Here is a 17,984-nt window from a genome sequence, read left to right on the forward strand (position 1 = left end):
GGATGGTGGAGACAGTGATTTGCTACTGTTAAAATTTCAATTTTCCACCCCAGAGGAGGGTTGTTCCACATGAAAGAGAATGAAAATGCTGTTCTAGGAGAAAACCATCTTGAAAGCTATTCCAAGTTCTTAAGTTTTAAGTAAATTTTGCACAATGTAAATCTCCCCTCTTTAATTTAAGCAGAAAATTGATGGATTGCAACCTGGAACAGACATTCTGTGTTATTCTTACAGACTGGTTAATTACACTTTGCAATTATACTTAATGGATTGCATTGATATGGTTCAACAGAATATTCTTTTTGAACATCTTTCAGTCATTGCTGAATAGGATGCAGAAACCTAGCATGAAAGGTCTCATGTCTGAGGGGTGTAAAAGGAAGAGGTCAGCATTATTTATGCCTTACTTTAACCAATAGAAATCCAGCTGTTTTGAAGAGCCGATTCTGTGTTTTTGTACCTTTTTAAAAGATCTAATGAGATGTCTTCTTTTTGTTGTTGCCTGCTGTAGTGATCTCAAAGCTGGCTTTCCAAAATGAAAGAAACACCCCGTTCAACCCTCCTCGTTTAATTCTGCTGCCCTGCTCGTCTCCAGCTATCCCAAATTCTCCCAGCTCACGCTCTTACCACACTCCTTCCACTGCTGTCTTTCTCAAATGATATCAAATTCAAAACCATAAAGCTGGCACACACAACTTCAAAGGCATCCACAACCCTCATAGCTGCGGGCCATGGTCCACTTCCTACATTCTGGGCAATGTTCTTCATTCTGCCAATGCTGCTCCGGTCATCAATCCAACTACTGTCGACTCTTCTCCTTTCTGGCTCATCAGTCATGAAATGAACTTCTCACTCCAGTAGAAACATCAGAATCCACTTCCAATCTTCAGTGGGGGCGGAAAATCCTCTGTAGAAGTACAAGTATAGCACCTCAAGTCATTTTCTCCACACAGGCTCGCATCACCTCCACTACTCACTTCTCCTCTCCATTCCCCTCGATTCTTACAGGATCACACTTAAGCCGCGGGAAAACCGTCAAAGCACGGCAGCTCTGACACTTGACCTCTGATCCTTTCCCTTTTTTGCTTAAAGTTGATCTTCTGTTTGACTCAAATACCGCTAGTGGTTCATGGAAATATGTGCATGTGTGGGTGTGTGTAGGCAGATATTTATGATCATGTGTATGTATGATGTAAATATGTGTACTCTATAGTATTTTAATGTGATTTCAATTTGACCTTTGGAAGACTAGCAATGAGCTATCTTGGCATCGCCAGACCAGTTCGCAAATGCGAAGCGGTGTTATCAGTGGGCGTAGATCAAAATGCTTCTCGACACAATTGGATAGACCTACAACCAATCAGAGCAATGGAACATGACGTAGCACTGAGTGATGGACAAATGTAAACACACTACAGCCTGCAGAGATGAGCTGTGATGGTGTAGCATAGGGCTGGGCGGTATGACAAAATTTTCATATCACGGTTTTAAGAAATATCATATCGGTTTCACGGTATTTCATGGTATTTTGCTCAGGTTCGGCCAACTTGACATGCTGCTGTGTTGTGCTATGGCCTATTCAAGTGCCGGAATTTGTTATTTACCTGACAACGCCTGAACGCAACACACGTTCCGCTCCATTCATTTGGGCTCCACTGACTGCGTACGGAAGCGACACGTAGAGAAGCCAGCGGGGTTGTTTACCGTTTGCCGAGCCGAGAGGCTGCATGTAGGCTGCATGAAATGTTAAAGCATTTTCCACCTAAGTTATTACATATATTTGAGTTATCTACAAGTTTACTGTACTGTTTGTCATCTACTCGCTTTCAAATGTCCGCCACGGACATTTACACAATGTCACGGATAAACATGGGTAAATGCATGAAAAAAAATCATCACATATCACCTCTGATAATGGTTTATTCATTTAAAAACACATTGTGCTCGTTTAGCACACTATTTCATGTAGTTTTTATCTGCTGGAGGGTCGCGTAGGGGAGCGTAGCGCGACAAAAATAGAAGAGCCGCGTAAAATAGAGAGTTGTCGCGCGACAGACGGGGGTTGTCGCGCCGCTCCCGTTGCCGGTGGAGCCGCTGTAATTGATTAACAGGGGGGCGAGCTGCTACGGGACTCGCGCTGCAGACGTGTCGCGCCGCTGACGTGCCCGGTGGAGCCCGGCCGTAACTGTCTCGGACTCGGGACGGGTCGTCTTCGGTCAGGAAAATGCGGTCCGAGCCGTGCTCTAGTGTGCTCACCTGTGTGTGTGCGCTTTGTCTGTGTGTGTGCGTGTGTGTGTGTGTGTGTGTGTGTGTGTGTGGGTGTGTGCGCATCGGGGCGAAACTCCGCCGTGCGCGATACAGAGGGCAGAGGAGAATTGTAAACGGCGGTGCGCCGCTGCTAGTTGCATATAGGGGAAACACTGCTCTTTTTGGTATGAGTTCTTCTGGGTCATCGTGTACAGTTGCTTTGCTTTCAGGACTCTCTCCGGCAGCCATTCTCGCCTCTAAACTTTTCTATGCTCTCACTCTCACCCGCTCAAGCGTGCCTGTGGTGTGCAGCGGTGAAATGGGTCCCCGCTGAAACACTTTCCCGCCGCGCACGTTCCGGACGTTGTTTGGGCTATTCACCGGTATTGCGGTATATGAAAAATTCATATCATAACGAAAATAAATACCGGTTTTCGGTACAAACCGGTATACCGCCCAGCCCTAGTGTAGCATATGATTGTGAACCACTGTTGCCGTTTTTGCCATCATAATTTGAAAATAGTCCTTTAACAGAAAGTTCCCCATCAGCTGCAGCCATCTTGGCTGTTATGCCTGAGCTTCGGCGATTGCTGTGGCTGGAGGCAATATTTCTTGAGATCATTGTGGTGAGGATCAAACAAGTCAAGTCGAATCCCTGCTATAAGTCAAAGAATGATGAACTTATTAGAATATGGTGATCATAGGTCAAAGCTCACTGTGACCTCATCTGTCTTATTCTTGTAAACGCGATATCTCAAGAACACCTTGAGGATTTTTTTTCTAATTTGGCGCCAACGTTCACTGATTAGATTTTGGTGGTCAAAGGTCAAGGTTACTGTGGCCAAAACTCCAGAATTCATAAACTAATTGTGACAAAAATGACACACAACTGTCTAACAGGATAAAATGATAGCATTTCATATCCAAAAGGTCAAAGGTCAACTACATTTTTCTGGCCATTATCTAATGTCGTATCTCAGGAACACTCATCTTATCCAAGGTGAAACTGTGCTGATTGTATAGGTTTTCTGTGCTGCCGGGGGGAAGTTGTGTGGGAAGCGTCCATGTTTTCACAGACATGGATGGAAACTATAAGGGCAACCTGACTGGTGCACGGAGGCATACAACCTCAAGGTGGTAATTCTAGTTATCACTATCTGGAATTTATGCAGTTTATGTGTGTGCAAAACAAAAAGCTAGGTTTTTGCTCACATATTTTGCAAAGGCCTAGATCGGCTTGAAACGACAGTGCAACCAAACATCTGGCTCCCATGCTGAAGAGTTTAAGGATATCCAAATTTTAGCATTCTCATCTGTTTTAACATCTGTTATAACAATAACCTTAAAATCGTTATGAAACTTTGCATTCCTTGCAACATTTGTGTTGATCATAGGGTTCAGATTTCCCCCCAGTTGATATTCACATTAACTTGTGCTGATTATGCCCTGGATTGTCATTGCATGCTTTCCATCCAGGGTCCGAAATTAACACACGACAAGCGCCAAATGCAGGTAGATTTTCTGGTTGGCGGGTAATTATCGGAAGGCTATCTGCCACACTAGTGGGGAAATGTTTGTACCAAAATAGTCATGTAAAGAAAAACTATGCTGAGAGTCTCTGCTGTGTTGTGGTGTCTCTCTCTCTCACTGTCTCACACACACACTACAGATGTGTTCATACTCCCGTCATAACGGAAATGTCTTGAGCACTCCTAGTTTTGTGGCACTGTTTACTTTGCTTACCTTTCACGATAAAAGCCCTAGAGTTAGGGTGCTCTCAGACCTAGAGTTGTCTTGCTTTGGTCTGAATCAGGGGCTAGTTTTGTTTCAAAGTTGTATAATTGCAGAGAGTTGGTTTGTGTTCTCACAGCAGCATTTACAAGCGGACCAGATAAAATGCTGCCGTGAGAAAGCTGCTCATGATTGGTCAGAATTTCCATGTAATGGAGGGACAACTACGCAGGTTGATTTTAGCGCTGGTCATCGTGGACTATATTGCTGTCATTGTTCATTTTAGTCAAACCATACAGTTTGAAAACGAGGCGCGGCTCCAACTAGAAAACAATGTTTTGATGCATTGGATGTGCTGAATGTGCATATTAAGGCAGTACAGGAGGAGGTGCACATTAATAATCCTCCAGGACTGTAACATGCTCATGTTTAACCCAAACAATGTGTCAGGTGACTACAGTTGGTTCAGATCCAGGTCGGAACACGTTCTCACCACAAACGATCTGCACCAGAGTTTGTTTTTGTAACCAGACCAAGACCACGTCTTCAAGAAGATTGCAGTTCGGTTGTTTTGGTGCGCACCTGAGTGAGATCACTGTGTTTACACCTGCCCAAACGAACCGCACTTAGGGGGCAAACAAACCTGAACCAAACTGGGCAGGTGTGAAAGCACCCTTAAACACTGTATCACTGCTCACCACTACCAGCTGAGGCTTTGATGATGAGTTGTTTAATATATTAATAAAAAATTTGCTCTGGCCTTTCCTTTAAGTTTATATTTAACATAATATCTTATTGTCTCAATGAGATGTACTGAAATAATTGTATATGTGACACAAAAAGGCAGTTTATTATTTTGGCTGGTAAATCCTTTTCATCTAAGAGTCCCCTTGGTGAGTCAAAAAGTTAATTCTGGACACTGTTTCCATCCATCATCAATGAATTTTAGCGTTTTCCTTTGTGATGTGACATATTCTCTGCCAGTGGACTTTGATGTGCATAAAAGTTGGCAGATCAGGAAAATGATTGAAATAAGTGGTTAAATTATCCCATCAGTTGTTAGTGGCCTACTAGTGTGGGATGCTTAGAAATATGATTAATGTGATTACAGCTCAAGCGGGATGTCAGCTCTGATTAAGTGAGAAATCAATTAATCATCTTCAGCACTATTCAAGGGACAACAGGTCTTTCTTTCTGCTGATGAGCATCAGATAGTGAACGTACCCCTCTGCAATATGCACTTCTTGATTTTTTTCATGTAACCTCAAAGGTATCATTGGTATGAGGCTTTATATTGCCACATCAAATATGAAATTGCATCACATCTGTATGGGAAAACAGAGGCAATGTCAGTGCTAAGAACACCCATTGCATATTTATGAACGTTCTCTGTTTCATATTCCCATTTCCCATGTCAGAGAAAGTTTTACAAGAGCCTTGACAAATTACAGTATGCCCATACTATGGGGTATTAGAAGACAGTGGCAGAGCTGTATGTAGGAGAACATGAGTGAGCACATGTCTCTTCCCAAGTTTGACAGTTGAAATATTTCTCCCTCAAAGAGTGAAGGAACAGTGGGAAAGACTGCGACATGTGCGGCTGTCAGGGTAAAATAATACGCTATCAAAACGACAGTACCCCTGCACTGAATTCTCTGAGCCATTGTTGCAAAGTATCGACAGCAGAAAATGTTAGTCGATATCTGTTTTGAAATGAAGTATTGTCTTTTATCTTGCCCTCCGCCGTAATTGAGTGTGCCGACTTCCAAAGTAAATAGTTTTGTGCAGTGAATGTTGGATAACATAGCTCCGGAACTCTATTTACTTGAAGTGGGGGGAAAAAAGGGACTGTTGTCTTATCTCTTGGCAAATGATGCGAGCCTGCCAGCACGCCCTGAGTAATAAAAAGGGTCTGTAGCTGCACTTGTCATCGTTTGGTTAGAAAGCTTTTTAATCCTGCTGCTTTATCAGTCTGTTAAGTGTTTGATATGGAAACAGATATCTCTCCCCTTGTTTGTCTTTTTTTGGGAAAGACGTCAGGCTTTAGCCCCACTGATGGCCACGGTTTGGTTTTGCTTCAAATCAGATGAAAAGCCTCCTCCTGGCTCTCAGCTGCTCGTCACGCAGCAGGTGTTCCATATTTGCTATACTGTGCTCTCTGCCAGCTTGAAGACAGGCAGCCATGTTGTCTACTTCAGTGAGATTTCCTATCAACGTGCTTCCACAAAGAAAGTGTGTGCGTAGCATACCGATCACCCCAAAGAAACCTCCACCATTTCGCTTCAGGATCAAGATTGAACCATGTCGGGCCAATGTGTTTCTGGGTTGCGGTGCGGTTATCATGCAAAGGCTTCGCTTGTCATGCACGGCAAATCAGGAAGTACCTTCAGTAGACAAATGCCTCCACATGTCTTCCTCACTCTGAACAAATTCTAGCCTGCCAAGTGTACCAAAGTCATCAGCTGGCGCCTTTGATCAGCCATAGTAGCATTTCAAGAAGCTTCAGCTGCAGGACAGCCCACTGGGACTCTGTGGGAACTCTGCCCCCAAGACAGCAGGAATTAGTCTACACTTATCTCTCATTCACAGCCATATTGGCTAATCTTATCTGAGCGCCTCTGTGTTTAAGAACAGTCGTGTGAATTATTTGCTCACCCTTAGTGAAAGGCTTGCAGGTAGGAAGTATTGGGGAGCGTGCTGCATTTGGTTGAGAAAAGGATTAGGGATTGAAAAGTCTCTCTTTGGTATTGTTCTTCCACATGAATATCTTTTTTAAAGCATGAGATTTTTTTTCATGGGTCACAGCACAGAAGAGGTGCCGAAGTGCTCATTTCAAACAGACTGTCTTTAAGATGAACTTTCCAGCAATGAGCGAGGTACTGAAGTACAATACCTTTTGAAGATATTTTGTAGAGACTGTCTGTGGGATGCTTTTTTTGAAGGTGTTGGGTGTCTTGAGTTCAGCCATTATGTGAGGATGGCAGAGTCCTACAAAAGCCTGTTGTAAGATATAAGACATCACACTTCAGTTGGACAAGTCCATATACTTTTGTTACTTTTGCTCTGGGACTGTTTGTCATGGTTTGGGCTTTGCCCCTTAGCTCCAATTAAGGGAAATCTTCATGCTTCGGCATACAAGGCTATTCTCAAGTTGTGACAGATCCACAGGTAATTATCACCTGACTCTGCAGCTCAGCCCAGCTCTACACTTTCCAGCTCAGTATTTCAGTTTTCTGACCCACAACTTTTCTGCATTTGTTCACTTTCACCATCATAGTGTGTTTTCTAGCCGCTGTAGGCAGCTGGAAAACATCCAGAAACTGACTGTACACTACCTGCTCAGCAGCAAACAGCAGCAGACACAGTTGGAGACTAGCTGGTGAGCATAGCGGAGCATTTAGCAGCTAAAGAGGCAGATATTTACCTCAGGAATTGAAGGAAACCACAGAACTTAAAGGAGGGTAAATATCTGACTTTTATTCGCCTGGTGTAAAGAAACAAGACTCTAAATAAATGCTCTGTATCTGCTGGATGTGTAAATAGAAAACTGTTTGCCAAATCAGGTTAAAAGGTGACAGTATGTTTGTGCAGCTTGTTGTTCCTGCCTTTAAGTGGCCAAAAATTAGTTAATTGCAGGTGTGTTCGCTGTGTTTTTCCAATTATTGTGTCAACAGTTTGGGGAAGGCCCTTTCCGGTCTGAACATGACGATAGAGACTTGCATAGCCGACCACTGCTTTTACACTACATGCCACATTCATACACTGGTGGCCAAGGCAACCATACAAGGTGCCACCTGCTTCCCAGTTTAACATTAACACACACTCACACAATTTGGAGTTTAGTATCTTGCCCAAGAATACTTCGACATGCGGATTGGAGGAGCCAGGGATCAAGCCGCCAACCTGCTCTATCTCCTCACGGCCACAGCTGCCCCAATTCCCTCCATGCGCTTGAATCAAGGCTGTACATAGAGATGGACAACACGTCTCCACATACCTCCACTGTAGAAAAATAAAGACAAGCTGTTCTGTACATGCCTGCTGCCATCTTGTGCAAGTGACAGTAGTGATCTCTGCAGTGTTGAGTTCCTGTCTGACCGATCACGTGCATTGTCATTGATCACAAGCACACCTACTGGCACACATAGCTGTCAATCATAATGCCAAACCTCCTTTTTATACTATCAAATAGCTAATAACAACAAATTTATCAAAAAAACTTTATTTGACGTGCATTTCTGTGTTGCATCTGCTAACATGGAGGGGGTGGGCATTGAGACCTGTACTTTAGCCAGCCATCAGGGGGCACTTGAAATGTTTTGGCTTTACTTTTGAGGAGCTCTCATGTTGTCCATCTTTTTTATACAGTCCCTCTGAATGGAACTTGCTACAGAACTTGACTGGCCTGCACACAGTCCTGACCATACATCCCATCCAACACCTTTGGGGCTGGACCTGGAACTTGTAAACTTTAGTAAATATTACAACAACAACAACAAAATAGGTTGCATGACACTGAAAGCAATACCGTTTTCAATGTTTGGTTCTGTAGTTAATACTGTTCGGTTATGACAAAGGTTAATGAATGCACCCGGGCTTTCAGACACTATAGATGGACAGTGTAGGGTAAAACTCATTATAATATCACCATGAAACTTACCCAGTTGATTACTTACATTAAGACAGTTATTATTTGTGTTACAAGTTTTCTGAAATTTCATGTTTAAATATACAAATTAAGTATTGTTTAAATAAATATGCGCTAAGTTGCATCTATTTCCTGAACAGAAAATTTAAACGTTGGATAAAACCAGATACAAACATTCTTATTTCAGTTTGTTGAAATATTAAAGCCAAACATTCTTACAAAGAGAAATTTGGATCCTACTTTTCTATATATTAGGCTACGAATGATAAATGAAAAAAAAAAAAAAAAAAAAAACCTCTGTAAAAACCTTCAGATTATAGATAGGGATAAAACTTAAATGTTTGGTGTGTAAGTGCTACTGAAGTAGAGATTTCTGGCTCAGAGTATGACCAATCACTAATTTTGACAAAATGGCCTTTAAGGATATGTATTGTAGAATTTCACATAGGGGTGGGCAAAATGGTCCTAAAATAATATTACAGTATTTTGTGATGATACCACAACTATCACACATTCACATATATGGAGTTTTTGTCGAGCCCCGAGCGTCACATAGGTTTACATTACCAGAGGTTTATGACAAAATCACTCTGTCACCGACTCCTGTGTGCGCACGGCGAGAGAGGAGAGGGAAAGACGCTGTGCTGCTGCCAGAGGAGCCGCTGAATGAGTTCCCTCTGAGCGGTAAGTCACTAAAAGAGTCTGAGCAGTCCGAGGCTGTTCATAAAACAATCAGGACACCGCAGTTTATTCCACACTACTGAAGCTGCTCCTCTTTTTGGAACCACCGTGGAGTCGGCAATAAGGTCGCTTTCAGCCATGCTTGTTGTTGCCGTGGGTAACAATATGACGTCAATATGTCAACAAGTCAAAATATTGCGAGTGTCTTGATTTTAACTTACAGATAGTTGATGCCTTACATTAGGACATTTCTTTTTTGTATTACTAGTTTTCATAAAGGAGGCATTATCTAATTAATTATGCCCTTTTTGCATTTCTAGAACAGAAAAATGAACTAAAATAAACACCTAAATATGTAATGCGGCTGTTTCTTCCCAGAAGTCTGAAAGAAGACAATGTTTTTACCTGTAGTGTCTCCCCACATCAAAGAATTAATAACCATATTAACACTGCTGTTGGGGTTCTAACATTGTACTGCCAAAATCTTTAATTGGAATCAAAATTCTTAACATGCACAGGACGCTGCACAAGTTCAAAGTCCACAAATCATCAACACTGCCAGTGTCTTCTTATCATAATAATGGAGTGTCTTTCTAGTCTTTTTGGCTTACGGTATGAAATAAGGATTCATATCTGATCACACAGTATTTAGCTCTGGCTCGCAGACAGAAACGGCTGCTTAAATGAGTAAATAAGGGTCAGATTTATCACGCCAGCTTTGAATTACAAGCTTGCAGCGACAGAGCTGAACACAAAACTCAATACTGATGTCTGTTTTTTTGTTTTTTTCTTTTTTCTGAATGGATTTACAGTGGCGCTCCACCACCCATGCCCTCTCCGATGCACTTTACACTTCCCTCTGATGATATCTGGCAGCTTGTTTGCATCCCTCCTGCCGATGATTTGATGTTGTTTTCATCCTCTCTGGCACCTCATAGATAAACTTGCACAGAGATGCAGCAAACTGTAAAGATGAGGTTCTTTCTGCCAGTTATTAGATACAGAGAAAATCAGATGGCGGGGTGGAGGAGAATGACAGAGGTTTCCCTTGTGCTGGTCTGTCATTCAGAAGAAAAGCATGCCATGTTCCACTTAACTATTTATCATTCATCTTCTCTGTGAATTCAGTTAGTGACATCTCTAGGCTCCCTGTGTGTGGAGACTCGATCTTTTTGTTTATCCCCCACAATGCGGTCGGTAACTGGAGGTGTCTGGCTCAGTAAATATTTGTCTTACTTGACAGATGCCGAGCAGCAAATGGACTTCAGTTGTGACTGCAGCTGTCTGGATTTGATGAGGACGCAATTAACTTTGGGTTTTTATTTGAGTTCAGCCGAGAAAGCGCAAGTTCAAAATGGAATAGACGGAGTCACAGATTCCTCATCCACCATTTCAATCACATGCATGTTGGGCAGGAGAGCTGCTCAGAGAGCCACTAAGAGCCTGTCAGTTGAGGAAAATTAAATTATGACCCCATTTCATTGCAGCAGTTGTTCTCAGTGTGTTCATTTCTTCGTCATTCCTATTCCAGAGTCAGGTTGGGAGCCAAATAAATCTTGCCATCTCGAAACAGGTATCGACAGTCTCCTGCTCCTCTCAAACTCTGAATTTGAGAGACGTTAAAACAAGACTATTTGTTGTTTCTTCTTATGTAAATCATTTAGTTTGGCAAAGCATCCTCGTTGTGCAACAGCTATGTTTGCTTGTATTGTTGATGTGTTGAACTTGTGTAGGATGTGATGCTTAACTATTGTTCTGAGTCAGTCTCCTGCTCTTAATGCCTCCTCCTATGAATGTTATCCACTGCTCTATTTACATAAACCATATGGAATTACCTGCAAAGAAGCAGGTGAGAAATTCAACAGATTAGAACCATAAACTGCACATTCAAGTCTCATGACACATTTTATTGAGAATGATGAGGTTACAGACGTAAAAACTGTGCATTCACTCAGAGGTGCAGTCCTTGATTTGGGGGCATAAGGGCGAAAAACAATTTCAAAAATAGCTCAGATAAATAATCACCACTTGCTTTATAACCAGACAAGTCCAATATTCACTTTTGTAATTAGAGCTTTTGTGTTCGAAAGACTCGCCTCGAAGGGTTGGTGCAAAAGGAGAGCGGCTGTAGAGATTGCCCTGTGTATAACCTGCGTAATGGCAGCAACAGAAAGTTTACCCATCTGGTGGGGAGTTGATTAGCAAAGATATCAGCTGAGTAGGTGTTTTTTATTGTTGGGACACATGAGGGTGCACACTGCTGAAAGAATTCAGCCATGTGCAGCCGAAACGAACTCCGAATGTGGTCTGAGCGATTGGATTTCAAGATGTGTTGAGGACACATTGGGTGCATTCACACCTGTACTCTGATCACCAAAGACGCATGTTAATACCAAGTGTAAACAGGGCCTTTTAGTGTGTCGCCCATTCTGACCTGACTACCTGAAGTAGTGTTGAAAAGATTGTAGGTTTACGTTTCCTTACAGAAAAGTAAATAATTGAATGAAAGCCCAGTTTGTGCTGTTTGAAGACATTTCCCTTCTTCCATATTTGTTCCACTTGAAACCCGTGAATAAAAAGCTGAATGAAGGAAAACTCTGTCTACTCTGTCTGAATAATGAGTTCGGGCACTTTAAGGGTTAGCTGTAGTTGGTTACTTCTAATTAAACACACCACTTCAAAGAGGATCTAGTCTACATTTTCAGGTGTCCTGTACTGAAATTACATTATTCTAACCTGAGTAAACAAACCAAACTAAACCAAACTAAAGGGTGAAATGCTATGCAGTTAAGGCAGCAACTAACATACTGTTTTAAAATGCAGTTCTTCAGTGCAGATGGCTTTGACCAGGGCGATACTCAGAGTGATACTTGGCTAAAACAGCCTGCTGTATAATGAATAAGTTGTGTATTCTCCTGCGACAGATTTATGAACATTAAAGAGCATTTTTATGTTGGTCTCTAACTCGGACAACACATTTTACTGCTGTTTACAGAAGAAGAACATTTAATTTAAGACTCTCTGCATATGAGATCAAACTCTCTTTCCTTACTCTCTCTTGAAGTTGCTGGGTGACAGACTGAAATGTAATGAATGGTTCAAGCCACATCATTACATGACGGCTTTTACCAAATAAGCACAAAGGAAGCACACGGAGAAAAGCGTTAATTATTAATTCATTTCACTTAGACTTTGGAAACTATTCTAAGCACTGGGATGGCACCAGATGTCACCAAATGGGATTTAAAAGAGTATTTAATTCCATCACTCCCCCGCCTAACTGGCCTCTTTTTCCATCCAGTTGACATCGTGTGCTTGTAGGGCAAATCTACATGCTTGCGTGCCTACTAAGTGCACCAGAAGAAAACAAATCAAATGCCCTTTTTTCTCAGATTTTCTAGTTGCCCTCCTCATAAGAGAACTCATAGGATGAGCTCTCCAGGCCACGGTGAAAGCCTTTTCATTCACTGCTTCTTTTCTGGGGGAAGACTTAAGATTTGAAGTCTTATCCAGCCCTATTGCTTTCCCCTGCGCCTCTCCATAATGGACTGGCCAGATTGGACATTGTCACTATCTTTTTGTCTGTGTCTTCTCTCATCCTCCTTGTTGAGAGCAAGTGGAGCGAATCATATTTCCTGAAGACTGTATCCTTTGGTCATTTAAGGTCCATGTCCCATCAGGAATCACAGTGAGGCATTTAAGTCCAGCCGAAGCTGAGTTGGAACAGAAACGCTCCTGGACAACTGTTTAGCTCTCCTGTAACTGATCGTCAACGAATTTAAGAATGATTGAATACACAGCTCTTTTTTGAATTTTGATGATATTTGCGTCTGTTATAGGGCTGCAGAATGCAGTTATTTACACTATCAATTAATCATGTCACGCCCACAAAATGTCAGGAAACTGAAAAATTGCCCATAATACAAAGCCAGTATCTTTCCCATGGTTAAATGACTTGTTCTGTTCTGCCAACAGTCTACAGCTTGTGATACTCTGTTTCTATCACATAAGTCAATAAAAAAAAGCAGCAAATTAACGATTCATTGTCAAAATAGTCTATTTGGACTGTCCAAACAAAAACCTTTAAAGATTTTAAGGGTGCCAAGGACAGTTCAGTATATTTGTCTACTACTTAGGCCTGGATGATATGGATGAAATCACGCTATATGTAATGCCACGGTATTAATATTGATATATTGAGAGATAAAACATGTTCTAAAAAATGTAAAATAACTACATTAAGATGTTGTTGAGACAAACACCACGGATTGTGATTTAGGGAGTCATTGCTACGTTTCCAGCAGCTTTTTAGGCACCAAATGTAGGTGGTTTGTAGCGACCTGTCACTGTTTTTCCAGTGGCTTTTTAGGCATTAAAAGTGGTTGTTTTTTACTGAGACATTTCTCCATCTCTTGCTGGGATAGCGCCCCAAAAAGGGATTGTTCTTAACTGAGACATATCTGCGTTTCCTGCCGGGATAGTGCCACGAAAATGGTCATTTTTTACTGACACATTGCTGTGTTTCCTGTCAGAATAGTGCCACAAGAAACGATTGTTATTTAGCAAGACATCGCTGCATTTGCTGTTGGTGTAGTGCCACAAAACACAATTCTTTTTTACTGAGACATCACTGTCTTTCCTGTTGGTATAGTGCCACAAGAAGCGATTGTTTTTAAGCGAGACAGTGCTGCGTTTCCTGTTTGGATAGTGCCACTAAAAGCAGTTGTTTGTTACTGAGACATCACTGTCTTTCTTGCTAGGATAGTGCCACAAGAAGCGATTGTTTTTTACTGAGACACCTCTGCGTTCCCTGCTGGGATAGTGCCACGAAAAGCAGTTGTTTTTTAGTGAGACATCAAAACTCAAGATTCAAGATTACTTTATTTGTCTTAGAGAAATTTGTCTTGGACATAAAGGCTGCCACAATAAAATACACATCATGCAAAAACAGACAGAGTGCTTAGTACATACCAGTGCAGACTTGGAGCGCATTAAAATACATGCAGCACTGCCCCTTATTTTACACCCTCCTTATTTACTGAGTTTAGGAGATTCACTGACAGAGGGAGGGAAGTGTTTATACATATTCAGGTAACTATCATCTATCACTGCTTTTCCTGCTAGGCTTATGCCCCCTAAAGCACTTACTTTAATAATAATTTGCAAATGTAATGTTTCCGGGTCTTGGAGAAACATATGATGCCAACATTTTTTCTGGCAATAGGGTTGAAATAAAGCATAAATACTTTATTGCACTGATGCAAGTGCAGATAGAAAGACAATTTTAATTTCCACAGTATAAACTCTAAAACAAATTGTAAAACAAAAGACAAGTTCAAACCATCTGATGTATATATCATATATCGTATTTTACTGTCCAATCCTAATCTGGAGAGTGAGATTAATTTTTTATTTGTATCTCTTATATGATACATTTTTTACTCATCATTTTTATTGCAGAGCCGCAGGGATGCGGAGACACAGTTAGACACAAGCAATATCAGACAGATTTGAAATAAATCCAGTTTGATTTATAATTGATTGGATTTCAAAAGCATATGGCTGCCTGAGTACTGTACATACTGGAGATCTGAGAAGAACCTGAGCCATTAAACAGTTTGGATGAATAAAAATACCAAGCTTAATCTTTATTTCCATCTTCAAATAATGATCTAAATAACAATGGTACCTGGAAAATGGTTTTTGCTTCTAAACCAGCCAGAAACATCATAATTCGAAAAAACTTCTCTTTCTCTTTGTCATGTTTGAGTGACAGACGGAACGTTCCTGGCACGCAGTATGCACAAGCTCTATATTTTAAAGGCGTAGTCTTTCATTATAAGTAGAACGGCTGTGGAACATAGTAGAAAATGTTCAGCATCATGTAGTAGCTGTTTTAATTAATCAGTCCCTCTTTAATTTTTCTCTCCTCTCTGATTAGGTTTTCATTGAGTTTTGTGGGGAGAGCTGCAGCATTTGCAAACACTGACACACTTTGTGGAGTTTGTGGAGAAAAAAGCTGCATTTTCTAAAATAATACTCACTGAGACATAAATTGTACAAATATCAGTTTTAGCAAACACAACAATTTGCAAGAGGGATTCAGAGCTGTGCTTGTTTTGTACACAACCGCTGATTATCTGACCTCTAAAAGTTGCATAATTTTGTTATGTCTTTGAACTATTACTGAGCAACTTGCAATCTTCATCACCCAGAAGCTATAAGTACAGTAACATCTGCGTACGTTCAACCTGAGGATTATTTACATGGTTCCCAAAGTCATGGAAAAACTGGAAAAGTCATGGAATTTGTAAAAATCAATACAAGTTTTGGAAAAGTAATGGAATTTTGTTGTGTGATGTAACGTAATGTAACGAGGGATATTTGATTTTTTTGCCGATATCGGATATGCCAATATGTAACAACTAATTGGACCGATACAACCCCAGACCCAACCTGCCACTGCGCTCTTGAAAGTTGGCACAAAAAAGGCACAAGAGTAGTGCCCAGCATCCTACCTCATGTTTTTAAGCAGTTAAAGACACAGCATGTGTACGGCCCCTAATTTCCAGGGCTGGTACCTGCGGTTATTCCACAGGCTAGTTAATAATATGTCGGGCAGGAAATCCAAAGTGTGGGATCATTTTGAGGTGAAGGACGAACCCAAGGTGATATGTAAACTCATCTTCATTGGTCGACTACAAACATGACGTATCATCTGAAACATGGAAGTAGCTACATGCCCATTAGCCCACAGCATCAATAACAGGCGGCTCGCTCAGTGTGTGACGTGCACTTGTAGATAAAATATAGGCCTATATTAATGAAGGTTCATTAGTACGCTTTTGTATTTCTCTGTAATGTAGCACAGTGTTATCAATGTTACTGATACTATTCTTTCTCACACCTTCAACTCAAACCATCAAAATATATGATTTAATAATTAAATTAATATCGATACCATGCGGGTGAATAGTCGACTAATGGTCCTACATGACCACTATTGGTCGACTAGGAAAATTCATAATTGGGGGCAGTCCTAATGTAGAGCAAGACATTACTTCAACAGTCTGACATAATCTAATAAACACATATACACTCAGTAAATGACTTTCACACTGTAGTAACACGCTTAAACAGCTGTGACTTAACGCTGTTCTTAACAGTTCAGTTATAGCCTGTTTGACACCTTAAGGGTTTCTCACTTTCCCTTGGTGATTCGCAGGCTGTCTGTTTCTGCTGCATTCTTGTTAAATGTGCAAAAGAAATTTGCTTGAGAGTCAAAGCATTTTTGACATTGTTCTACTTACTGAAATGCCCCATTCAGTATGATTTAAATTGGATTGAAAACTACATTATGGGATATGTATTCTTGTTTTTCCGCAGCACAGCTGATATTTATCAATGTAAATGTAAAGGATAACCTTTATATCTGATACCTCGGTCTTAAATTCAGGCATGCAAGTCAGCCTCTTGGAGATTTGCGAAGGTGAAAATGAAATACAACCAATTGTTTTTGTCATTTTTGTCTTCAAGACTCGTATCAGTGAGCAGTGTGTCGCTGCATCAGTAATGCGTTAATGTCACCGCAAATGCGACCAAGACAAATCTCTGTATTCAATTGTACTTTGTGATAAACTATCTCTGAAAACAGAGCTGAGAACGCCAAAAGCGTGTCGCATGGCTGGATAATAGAGTGACAAATCAAAGCAGATGTAATGACACAGAGGGAATGATAAACTGACAAACACATCAGTCTGTAATGCCAACCTCAGAGCTTAAACTGCCTCAAGTAAACAAAGCAGTGTTTGCTTGTGGTACAGTATCCTGTTGCACACACACACGTTCAGAGTGAGTACTGCCAGGATGCGATGCTTTCCTCTCGCCCCAGACCCTCAGCCTTGATCTCTACAACTCCATGCCTGGGTTTGGGTTGATTCCACTCCCAACAGTAGTGAGCAAAGCCTTGACTTTTTGATGCTTCTAAAGATAAATTTTGCCCCATTTTCCTGCTGTATATGATATGTTTTGAGTGTTGAGTGTGCTCATAGGTCCTTGCCACACTGATTTGAAATTACAAATATTTCATATGTTCAGTATTCATGATCTGATATCCTGTTTCGAAGGCAGTACTTGGAGGATCGCCAGCGGGCCTGCAGGTCTCTGAGGGTTTTAATGCAATGTCAAATGGGATTCAGCTCAGAATTTCCTCACCTTCAGCTCAAGCTGTAACATTTACAGTCCATGTTCATGCTGTCTCCATGACTTTATCACTGCTTCTTTCTTTTTTCCTCGTGGATTTTCTGTAAAAAAAAAAAATTGTGCAAAAACTTCACAGCTTGTTCCTTCTGCCCTTTGTCTTCTATTTTTGTTTACTCTAAATTCACTTTTGATCACAAGAGATTTGCAAGATTTCCGGTTTTGGAGTCAGGACTCTTGCTGTTTGTGAATGGAATCTGTAAGTGTGTGTGCTGTGCTGGTTTGGCCAAATTGTTGCTCTCCACAACTATAGGAACAAAACTCTTAAATTTATTATGACATGTCGATATGTGTGGAGTTTCTCACATTTTCAACATTTGTTAGGTTTCAGTGTGGGCCAGCCTTAACTTTAACCCTCACCACAAACAAACAAAAGTTCTGCTCACAGTCAGTGTTACTTTGGCCACTTAGTGTGTGT

The 17,984-nt window shown here is 41.1% G+C and overlaps 1 protein-coding gene across 1 annotated transcript in view; it reads left to right on the forward strand.

The window, feature by feature from the left end:
- Positions 1–17,984, forward strand: part of tmem132e (transmembrane protein 132E) — a 544,945-nt gene that overhangs the window by 65,102 nt on the left and 461,859 nt on the right. The window lies entirely within an intron of this gene.

The sequence above is a fragment of the Epinephelus moara genome, chromosome 3, assembly GCF_006386435.1.
Source record: "Epinephelus moara isolate mb chromosome 3, YSFRI_EMoa_1.0, whole genome shotgun sequence".
Classification (NCBI taxonomy): domain Eukaryota; kingdom Metazoa; phylum Chordata; class Actinopteri; order Perciformes; family Serranidae; genus Epinephelus; species Epinephelus moara.